Genomic DNA, 12,053 nt, shown 5'->3' with positions numbered 1-12,053 from the left:
TGGGAAGAACTAACAATCATCAAATAGGCAATAACTAATCCTGGCAATAAAAAAACAAAGAGAGCAACATACAATATTCATATTGTGACACCAATAAAGCTCCGTTAACCACCGGCTCGAGAATTTTTATTTCAAGATATCAAATGTGTCCCAGGCAGATTGTCCAGTGTAAGTCAAATAGCGCTCCATTTAAATACATTGCAGGCTAGATATTGCAAATAACACCCTGATCTATGTATATAGTTCAATGTTTCATAAAATATTTAAAGAAAAATCTGCTGTATTCGGAAGTAAAATAAAATGGCAAAAGAAATTCAGATTTCAGTAATAAAATCTCAAAATAAAAATGTTTGAGTTGAATATATTCAAAATTATGCTACATCTGACTATACACTTCAGTCACTCCATACAGTACTGTATATGTTATCCAGTATATGTGAACCGGGCAGTAAAAAGCAATAAACCTACATTTTTTACTGAATAGGCATGCTGGTTTAATCTTCAGCATCTTAATAATACTTATTTTCCTAATTCAGCTTCATGAGGTTAAGGCTATAGTGTACAAGGCTATAGTGCACACAGCTATAGTGTACAAGGCTATAGTGCACACAGCTATAGTGTACAAGGCTATAGTGCACACAGCTATAGTGTACAAGGCTATAGTGCACACAGCTATAGTGTACAAGGCTATAGTGTACACAGCTATAGTGTACAAGGCTATGGTGCACACAGCTATAGTGTACAAGGCTATAGTACACACAGCTATAGTGTACAAGTATATAGTGCACACAGCTATAGTGTACAAGACTATATTGAACACAGCTATAGTGTACAAGGCTATAGTACACACAGCTATAGTGTACACGGCTATAGTGCACACGGCTATAGTGCACACGGCTATAGTGCACACGGCTATAAAGAGAGAGAGATGCTACACTCAATAAGGTGGCTTAGAACTTGAGGAGATGTAGCGCGTCATCACTGCTGCAGTTTGGAGAGACAAGTAAATGTGTCTTTTCAGGCTGCAGTCAGCCAATGAGGGCGAACCAGCTTCGTCACGCGTTTGCCACGCCCCCGCCACGTCCCCGCATCGCCTCCCCAATCTCCTGCAGCCTAGTGCACAAATCGCTGGGGCTGCAGGAGTGCGTGCAACTGTGCGCGCCTGCGCTGCCGCCGCCATGAGTGCAGCCTGCGGTCTTTATCACTTGCAGGTTTGTTCCATGTTATTGTTAGGTCTATAAAGAACTCATGCAGGCAGCTGGCATTTTATGAAGCTATAGATTTGATCTGTAACTAGAACATACTGTACACTACTCCGCCAGCACACCGTCAGCACACCGCAAGCACACCGTCAGCACACCGCCAGCACTCCGCCAGCACTCCGCCAGCACTCCGCCAGCACACCGTCAGCACACCGCCAGCACTCCGCCAGCACTCCGCCAGCACTCCACCAGCACTCCGCCAGCACACTGCAGCACTCCGCCAGCACTCCGCCAGCACTCCACCAGCACTCCCCCAGCACACCGCCAGCACTCCGCCAGCACACCGCCAGCACTCCACCAGCACTCCCCCAGCACACCGCCAGCACTCTGCCAGCACTCCGCAGCACTCCACCAGCACTCCGCCAGCACTCCGCCAGCACACCGCCAGCACTCCGCAGCACTCCGCCAGCACTCCGCCAGCACTCCGCCAGCACTCCACCAGCACTCCCCCAGCACACCGCCAGCACTCCGCCAGCACTCCACCAGCACTCCCCCAGCACACCGCCAGCACTCCGCCAGCACTCCGCCAGCACTCCGCCAGCACACCGCCAGCACTCCGCCAGCACTCCGCCAGCACTCTGCCAGCACTCCACCAGCACACCGCCAGCACTCCACCAGCACACCGCCAGCACTCCGCCAGCACTCCGCCAGCACACCGCCAGCACTCCACCAGCACACCGCCAGCACTCCGCCAGCACTCCGCCAGCACTCAGCATACTACACACATTCTGCTTTAAATGAGAACATTTGACTCTTTCTGTGGAGCTCTTTAGATGACGTATGAAGTGAGTTGGAAACATGACATTTTCACATGAACAAACTTTTGGGTATGGAAAGTCGGCACAAAGAATGTATAACCTGTGAGCCCTCTCCTAGCTGGCGGTATTAGTTTTCAGGACCAGGCATGAAAGAATGAGATCACAGTCACTGTTGCTTGAATTGCACACACGTATATCATACTTAAGGTAAAATGTCAGTTACGGAAGAGAACAGATAGTACCTGTTGTAGCAGTTACTATATGTCACAATAACCAACATGTTGTGCATATTATGGATAAAACCAAGGAAACAGGGCGTTACGCCTATGCTGATGAGATCACTAACGAGAGACTGCATTGTTTTTGCAGGTATTTAGCTTTGAGGATACCGTTAAACACCCGGAAACTAACTGATGTTACCAATTTAGGTCCCGTAGCAGCCCCGATTTAACGAAACTCTGAGGATTTACCCCACAGATGTGTAAAACTATGCAATGTGCAGTCACAACATTGTGAGCAATTTTCCGTGTCTAATTTTGATTCATTGTGAATCGTTTCACCAAGCTTCAAAGGGTTAATAATGTTGTTAAAGGAAGTCTTAGATTTTGCATGGTGTTTGTTTTGACGGTAGGGGTAAATGTGACTGCTTTTAATAAAGGTCAAGCCCGCCATTACCCCAACCTGTCAGTAATACATTTCTATTGGTTGTGTATATATTTATATATACATGTACTGTAAAGCCTGGTTTCAGCACTGCAGGGACCAGGGGTTAACTCTGTGTTCAGGAGACATGTTACAAAGTTTCATGTGACTTTCCATGTGACTGTTTTCATGTTTCTCTTTTAATGTTGCCTGTTTGCTGGGTCATAATGAAGGCACCGGCCTTATCCCTCCATTAATGTTTCCATGCTGTGGCATGAGGTATAAAGGTATAAAGGTGTTACTTCTATGGCTGAGAGAATAACAGTCAGAGTTCAAGGGGGAATTCCAGCCAGAGCTGGTCCCAGCCAGAGCCAGACAGTCCCAGGCAGAGCCAAACAGTCCCAGGCAGAGCCAGCCAGTCCCAGGCAGAACCAGCCAGTCCCAGGCAGAGCCAGCCAGTTCCAGACAGAGCCTTCCGGTTCCAGCCAGTTCCAGCCAGTGCCAGCCAGAGCCTGCCGGTTCCAGCCAGAGCCAGCAAGTTCCAGGCAGAGCCAGCCAGAGCCAGCCAGTTTCAGCCAGACAGTTCCAGTCAGTTCCAAGCAGTGCCAGACGTTCCAGCCAGAGCCAGACAGTCCCAGGCAGAGCCAGCCAGTTCCAGACAGAGCCAGACAGTTCCAGCCAGAGCCAGACAGTTCAAGGCAGAGCCTACCGGTTCCAGCCAGTGCCAGCCAGAGCCTGTCGGTTCCAGCCAGAGCCAGCCAGTTCCAGGCAGAGCCAGCCAGATATGAAACAAAAATTGTGAGGCGCTTCCAATAAAGGTGAGATAAATATATAAATATATAGTGATAAATGAAATGAATATATAAATATAAACAGTGTTCAAAAATAGTGATAATACTAGTAAAGTTCGCTGCTCAACCCTCTTAGGAGAAGATCCAGTTCCTCCTCTCTTGACTGTTTGGAAGAAGCTTGTGGGGAGCGCAGAATTTCACCATGTAAAAGGAATGAAATAAATAATAGTGTAATATGTCCAAACACCTGTAACAATGTATATGGGGATCGAGATTAAGAACTCACATTCTCCCAGTTAAAATACAACATTGGAAGACAATCTGAAGACTCTGTAGTTTGCAGGGGGGTCTGGTGAAATTCTGCGCTCCCCACAAGCTTCTTCAAAAGAGCCAGCCAGAGCCAGACAGTTTCAGCCAGACAGTTCCAGTCAGTTCCAGCCAGAGCCAGCCAGTTCCAGACAGTCCCAGGCAGTCAGTGGCAGTTATAGGTCCCAGAGTTCTGAGCACCTGTGAGGCAGTTAGTTGGAGTCGCTGAAGGGGTGACTGCTTCAAACTGCGTGGGAGCAGAACGGGGAAAACTTCCTCCCGGGGGTCCCCACACCTAGGTATATAGGGTGCTCCCAGTTACCCCAGGTGGGAGTATGTGTTGTATGTACTGACAGTTGTGGATACCTTTTTTTCCCAATAAATTCATTGTATTAACTCTGTTGTCCTGCCTGGCGAGTTGATCCCTGGTGTGATAGTCCTGATCTCCTGTGATAGTCCTGATCTCCTGTGATAGTCCTGGTCTCCTGTGATAGTCCTGGTCTCCTGTGATAGTCCTGGTCTCCTGTGATAGTCCTGGTCTCCTGTGATAGTCCTGGTCTCCTGTGATAGTCCTGGTCTCCTGTGATAGTCCTCGTCTCCTGTGATAGTCCTCGCCTCCTGTGATAGTCCTGGTCTCCTGTGATAGTCCTCGTCTCCTGTGATAGTCCTGGTCTCCTGTGATAGTCCTGGTCTCCTGTGATAGTCCTCATCTCCTGTGATAGTCCTGGTCTCCTGTGAAAGTCCTGGTCTCCTGTGATAGTCCTGGTCTCCTGTGATAGTCCTCGTCTCCTGTGATAGTCCTGGTCTCCTGTGATAGTCCTGGTCTCCTGTGATAGTCCTGGTCTCCTGTGATAGTCCTCGTCTCCTGTGATAGTCCTGGTCTCCTGTGATAGTCCTCGTCTCCTGTGACATTTGGGTCTGATTTTATTGGGTCATTAAGAGAATCTGGCACTTTTTAGAGAACTTCGCAAACGAGTCTTATGATGATATAAATGGTGTTTTCTATGTTTTCTTCATTGGTCTGTCAGTCACTTTTATGTGAGCAAATGATAACACCCGAAGCTCGCACAGAAAGACGGAATCCATGAGGAAGAGCACCGTCCCTGACTAGCGAGCATGTAACTAACACGAGACAATGTATCCCTGCAAGTATTTTGATGCATGACTCTGATGGCCAGTGAGAAATAATAATTTTTACCTGACAGAAATTCCAATTTACATAAAAATATATGTTTTACCTAAACAAAAACAGGATTTAAATCAGGGGTCTCAAACTCAGTCCTCAAGGGCCACCAACAGGCTAGCTTTTACGAATATCCCTGCTTCAGCACAGGTGGTGCAGTTGAAGACTGAGCCACTGATTGAGCCACCTGTGCTGAAGCAGGGATATCGATACAACCTGGGCTGTTGTTGGCCTTTGAGGACTGAGTTATAGACCCCTGATTTAAATTATATAATAAAGGATATTATGAAAAGGAATTAATATTGCTAGTCACATGATGTTTTTTTATTGATTCACCACATAGTACGTTAGGAAACATCATTAATTTAGTAAGAGAGGAACCTCAGCAGGAATTTTCTTCCTATAGTTTAACATCTTTGTTCATGCTACCGTGCACCAGAGAATGATGTATGTATGCATGTGCCAAATTGTACAACAGTAGGAATACACTTAATAAATATGTCACGTTTCAGAAAGAAACAAAGGCTAATTTGTTTAAGCAAATGCACTAGTGCAGCCTACATTCTTCATACGTAGAGCTCTATCGCTCCAATATCATCAGACCCCTGATGTGCTTTTTAAAAAGATCTGGGAATTGGTAGAAAATGTTATAAACACCATGTGTGTGTCTTGGTACTGGTGCTGTTCTGGATATGGCACCAGGAAACACAAAAGTTGAAATTGTACCATAGTCCTGTCACCCAAAATTGCAAGGTCTAAACACATTGGTTTTCAACTCCAGTCCTGAAGTCCTGCTCACAGTCCGGGTTTTACGAATATCCTCACATTAGCACAGGTGGTTCAATCGTTTTGACCGAGCCACCTGTGCTCAAGCAGGGATATCATGAAAACCTGGACTGTTCGGGGTCCTTGAGGACTGGAGTCGGGGAAACACTGGTCTAAAGGATTTTAACAGTTATACCATGGAAGAAGAAATGGGATGTGGCTGATACTTGTAGGACATGGAATGGGGAAGAGCTTTGGGACAGGGGCTCATGCACTGAGGTTGAAGGTTAGTAAACGCAAGGAAACGTGAGAACATCCTTTTATACTCAAACAGTACTCAAGTCATGAAGCAGTCACACACAGCAGAGGGAGTAAAGAGGTGAAGAAATACCATGAGTATCAAATAGGGTGTAACGTTCTACTGTAAGCATAGAAAGTAGGAAGACTAACCCAGCCCATGTTGGGATATATCTTTTTTTTTGTGTACCTTTTGTGGTTATTCTTTTCTACTTACATTTATAAAGGGAATAATCATATTTTAAGCCAGGAAGAAGTCATTAAAAACGGTAGAAATGTATTATAAGTCTAATGGCATGCTATTATATGTCACTAATTGGAACCTTTTAATAACACCAGTACAGTCTCACCAATGAGCGTGCAAGTTGTGATGAGCAGGTCCACCTTTTCCAAGCATGTCCCCACCAGTGGCTCAGCGTGAGCTCTTTATTCACTTCCAGAGGACTGAATCCGCACGCATCACCTGGATACTGAGATTTACAGTCATTACAAGAAGCTTACACAAGACTGTCAGGAATATGCAGATAAAGGAGACAGCACAGAAGAGATTGACTAACGTGAAGCATGAAAATAGGTCCTTTATGATATGACTTGCGTCTCTGCAGGTCCATCTTATCCTCTTTTAAGAGGAAGCTCGTTACAGTGATGGGGATTCAAAATGGATAACAGTAAACAAAGAAGCCCCCATGCGTCTCCAACGTGACAAAAGACTTGGTTCATGTGTTTTCTTCTGATAAGTATGGCTCGCCTTAGTTCAATCTTTTGGACAAAACATGTCAAGCTACAACCACGTCAAGGTAACCCTACCAGCAGGTGCCTGCACTACCAATATTATACTGTGTCCTTTGTATTTCTTGCACTGCATAGAGAAAAGGAGAAACAAAACTATGATATAGTGAAGTCAATAGTATGGGATGCGTGACGTGTGCGGTGAATGCGGGGTTACAATATAGAAGCACCATATGTGCTATGTTAGCTACTGTGCAGCACAATTGAATATATAAATATATAATACTATGGATCTGGGTTTTGAGCTTTATTAGGTCATGGAGGTGAGACTATTCCAACCTCTTCGATATCCGTCTGCCTAATTTACACACTTTTAAATTCCTATCCATCTGCAGGGACTTTTAACAAGCTGCAGGCCTCCCAACAGCCGAGGTTTTAACAAGCTGCAGGCCTCCCAACAGCCGAGGTTTTAACAAGCTGCAGGCCTCCCAACAGCCGAGGTTTTAACAAGCTACAGGCCTCCCAACAGCCGAGGTTTTAACAAGCTGCAGGCCTCCCAACAGCCGAGGTTTTAACATTACAGCTGTGGGGTGGTTATGGGAAGTAACGTTTGTATTTATCATATTCTGAAACCTTGGGATTAAATCACAATAAATAATAATATTTTTAATATATAGCACTTGATATAGTGTTTTTCAGGTCACTAATCTCAGATTTATGGAATTCCAACTGGGATCTCCCACTTCTAAGGTAGCGATGTCATAACGAGACGTTTTCTTCATTCTTACTATCGCTGACAATCCATTCTAGCTACCTGTGAAATTGCTGCTCTGCAAAGTGCATTTCTATTTCTGGTTGTGACTGGCTGCACTTTATAGTAATGTGTCCCGTTCAATGAAGAGATAATGAGATCCAGTCCCAGAAAACATTCTTCAGAGAATCCATTATGGCGATAATAAGCAGAATTACCTGTATCACACAAACCCGGGAAAGAGTGAGGTTTATGTTAATTCATAGAAACATGGCGCCTGACAGCAGGTAATAGCCACGCGGCCGCCTGCTCTGAGTTTGTAGCCACGCGGCCGCCTGCTCTGAGTTTGTAGCCACACGGCCGCCTGCTCTGAGTTTGTAGCCACACGGCCCGCCTGCTCTGAGTTTGATCCGCAGCTTTCTTTTGTATTTAGGATTTAGCCTGACAGTATGTCTGTCCCTTACTGCATTGACCCCTACCAACTCCTTTGGGAGCAGGGACGTAGCTAGGGTAGGGTCTTAGCGGGCAAACCCACCCTCATTTCACCCATTGTCCTCCCCACCTGGCACCCACTGCCCCGTCACCCACTACTCCTCCGTCACCCACTCCCTCCATGTCATCCCCTCACCAATGTGTCATCCCTTTCCTCCACCTCATGTGTCACCCACTCTTCCCTCTCCCACTTGTACACTGTATCAGTGTATAGTGCGATCAGGTTATACTCCGTGTCAGTGTATAATGCGGTCAGGTTATACACTGTATCAGTGTATAGTGCGGTCAGGTTATACTCCGTGCCAGTGTATAGTGCGGTCAGGTTATACTCCGTGCCAGTGTATAGTGCGGTCAGGTTATACTCTGTGTCATTGCATAGTGCGGTCAGGTTATACTCCGTGCCAGTGTATAGTGCGGTCATGTTATACTCTGTGTCAGTGTCAATGCCAGGTCACATCTGCTGTGCATTCTCCTCTATACTTTGATGAAACCCTTTATATATTTTAAAGTTGTAATCATATACCCGGGGCCGCCCACAGAGGGGGAGAGCTGGGACACGTGTCCCGGGGCCGCCCACAGAGGGGGAGAGCTGGGACACGTGTCCCGGGGCCGCCCACAGAGGGGGAGAGCTGGGACACATGTCCCGGGGCCGCCCACAGAGGGGGAGAGCTGGGACACGTGTCCCGGGGCCGCCCACAGAGGGGGAGAGCTGGGACACGTGTCCCGGGGCCGCCCACAGAGGGGGAGAGCTGGGACACGTGTCCCGGGGCCGCCCACAGAGGGGGAGAGCTGGGACACGTGTCCCGGGCCCGGAGGCTGCGGGGGGCCTAGCCGGCGCTGAAAGTTGAACCTGGCCAGAGGTTGGGCCCAAATTCTATGTCCAGCTGCCAGGCCTCTGGTTGCTGCTGCCTGCCTCTTTTTACACCTGGCCTATCTCTCCCACAGGTAGATGGACGCGCCCTGAAGTCGGGGGGGGGGGTGAGGGGGGAGGGGTGATAGGGGTGTCTGTATTTGGGGGGTAGCAGTGTCGGTATTTGGGGGTGTAGTGCTGTCTGTATTCAGGGTGTAGTGGTGTCTGTATCTGGGAGGGTGTGGTGGTGTCTGTATTTTGGGGGATAGTGTGTGTATTGTGGGGGTAATTATTGTGTGTGGAGGGGTTGTGTGGCAGTGGGGGGGGGGATTATTTTTGTTTGACCAGGGGTGGAGGGGGAAATTAGTGTGAGGAGGAGGGGATTGAGGGAGCGGGATTGAGTGAGAGGGGATAATTGAGTGATAGCGCAGGGGGGCAGGGGCAGAGTGAGAGGAGCGAGGGGGTGTACGGGAGGGAGCAGGGAGAGTGAGGAAGATAGGGGGGGGGGAGAGAAATACAGGTGTGAGAGGAGGGCGGTCTCGTGAGGTAACCGACATGGGGTGGGAGGGAATGGGGGTATCAAAACTCTAGTCCTGGGCCCTGAGAATCTGTTGGCGGCCCTGCAAATACCCACTCTTCCTTCTATCCAGTTTACCCATCTACATCTTCCTGGTACAGGGGGCGAATTAGGGCGAGAAACAGACGTGTGAAACCTGTCAGCGGAGTGAATATTCCGCATTATTCTCCCCTGGGAATGGGGTGGGAGTAATGTGTTAGCGAGCAGAAAAATACAATTTGCTCATAGGAAAGCAGCCATAGTTATGTCAACATGACTTCTACATCCAGCGTTCTCAGACAATCAATAAAATACACAATTAGTTTCTTTTCAGACTAAAGCAACAATTTGTTTGTTTCCCCAAAAAAATATTTGTAAAAAATCCGATATAAAATATCAACGAGTTGGCTCATTGTATGGACGGGACATTACTAGCGGTGTCGTGTCTGGCTGGGAAAGGACGTCACTGTGGGTGTGCGGTAAGCATCTTACGCCCTCTGCTGGTGCTTTCGTTAACTGGATGTTCTTGCTTTATTATGAGAGCAGTAGAATTGCAACAGAAAGATGGGCAGACGCTGTGGGACAAGCGGTTCCTATCTGCTGTGGAATTCTATGTTTCTATAATTAGGAGATAATGTGTGTGTGTGATTAGGAAAAAGTGACTACAATCTTTTTTTATTGATCAAACACTGCATAGCAAATTATAAACCGTGTTCACTGCTGTGTTAGGCCCCGGACATGTTTGGCGCTTGCTTGCGGAGCTGAGCACTGAGCCCCTAAAGCCGCAATTAGAGCGGCTTTAGTAGGGGCTCACATGCGCTTCCGCGCGCTTGCGGAAGCGCAGGTCTTGGGAGAATTTAAAATTCCCCCGCTTGCCGGCGAGACAGGCCGGTCACGTGAGCGGTTCGACCCAATGAGGGCGAACCAGCTCCGTGACGTCACTGGCCCGCCCCCGGCCAGTGACGCGCCCGCCCCTGGACCGCCCCCTGACGGCTGCTGAGAGCACTTGCGGTAAGTAACCGCAAGGCCAGGGAAAGCACCCGCTTTCCCTGCGCCTCAGCGCGCCTCAGCACGCCAGCAGGGACCATGGACTCGGCCTAAGGATGATGGTTTATTCCAGCGGTATGCAAACTGGGGGGCGTGAGATTTGTCTGGGGGGGTGCGGGCCGTTGCAGAGGTCCCGCGCTGTTCCCCAAGGCATTTAAATGAAATGCCGGGGGATCGCGTAAGGCCTCTGCAATAGGAAAACTTACTGTGATTCAGACGCTGTGACGCGTCTCCATGGCAATGCGGCATCAAATGACGCCGCAGGGTCATGTGACGTGACGTCACAGGTGTCAAATGATGCCACTGGGTCATGTGACCTGACATCACGTGACCCCGGAGCGTCATTTGATGCACCGGCAAGGTAGGAGGGGGGGAGCGAGCTCGAAGCAGCCAAGGCAATAGGTAACATCCGTTATTTTCCCTCAGTTTAAAGGGTATACACAACGCTGATAATACGCAGAAGTAGCAGTGCTATTAATGGTGATTTGCGTTGCACAGATTTGCGTTCTCCAATACACTGCACGGCCACATTGGGAAAACTTTAATGCACGCAACAATTAACGTGCATGCGGTAAGGATGCGGAACACGTGTGTGTGTTACCTAAAGCTAATGCAATTATTATTACAATATGGATAACTTTTACACATTTTACTTTTTCGCTATTTATAGTATCCTTCCTTCATTTATTTTAACTGTACATTATTAAAAGTTAACTATTATTGTAGGGGTTCATCATGACTGCTTATAATGGTGACTCTTTTGTACCCCAGTTCTTTATAATATGAATAAACATTATTGCATACCCATACTTAATTCAGTCAAGATTATATACCATATTAGGTCACACAAATATATCCTATATTTACTTTAATTACTAAAAACCATACTATAGTTTATGATGTTTCAGACATTTATATGATCCATAATATGTATCTTTGTATGACACGTGACTTTTTATAATGAAAGGGTTAAGTCCTATTCTCCGTGCAGTACATTGCCTGAGGCGATTCCCAGAAAAAAGCTCAAATCAAGGCCTGGGTGTGAGCAGCGGCAGGTTTTGGTGTGATCTAATCATCGTAGCACTATTTCCCCGCGCTAGCACTAACGGAGGTTTGAGTGTGCGATGTTAGGTTATCAGTTCATTAGCATATGATTTGGAATATGAGTAAACCTAACGGCCGTTAACTTATCACCGCAATATTTTTCTCCTTAATGCGAGGGCCGAGTAACGCAAATCACCTTTGTGGGTATGCATTATGGCTATCGATATGTTAAATGGCGGTAACAACGTGATAAACCCTTTAACAGACTTCTGGGGCTCTACCCCGAAGGCTGGGCACTTTCCCTGATGTTTTGGGGTTTGTTCAACAGCATTGCAGAGTTTTCGTTTTGGATCCTTTTAAAGAATGACGGAAAATGTAATTTCTTTTTAAATTTTAGTTACATTTTTCAGTTTATTTTAAAGATGTGTATGTAATTGTTCAACAATTTAAAAAAAACACACACACACACACATTTAGCAAAGATTCGAATATTTTTTTTTAACTTAGATTCAGAGTTCGAATTGAACATTAAAGCAGCAGTTCAAGCAATATCCTACATGTGTTTTTTTTTTTTTAACAA

General features: G+C 46.9%; 2 long non-coding RNA genes across 3 annotated transcripts in view; both read left to right on the top strand.

The window, feature by feature from the left end:
* The window catches only part of LOC142468744 (uncharacterized), a 142,178-nt gene that overhangs the window by 98,157 nt on the left and 31,968 nt on the right, over positions 1–12,053 (top strand). The gene's annotated exons all lie outside the window — the stretch shown is intronic.
* On the top strand, positions 3,979–7,365 carry LOC142469245 (uncharacterized). 2 transcript variants are annotated; one of them, XR_012788991.1, is made up of 3 exons: positions 3,979–4,058; positions 6,344–6,801; positions 7,129–7,365. It is a non-coding gene; the product is annotated as an uncharacterized LOC142469245 (long non-coding RNA). The 2 variants fall into 2 exon arrangements; XR_012788992.1 differs by having other exon boundaries at positions 3,991–4,086.

Source organism: Ascaphus truei, chromosome 18 (genome assembly GCF_040206685.1).
Source record: "Ascaphus truei isolate aAscTru1 chromosome 18, aAscTru1.hap1, whole genome shotgun sequence".
Taxonomy (NCBI): domain Eukaryota; kingdom Metazoa; phylum Chordata; class Amphibia; order Anura; family Ascaphidae; genus Ascaphus; species Ascaphus truei.
Note: the sequence above shows the minus strand (reverse complement) of the source record. Positions and strands in the feature narration are given on the sequence as shown.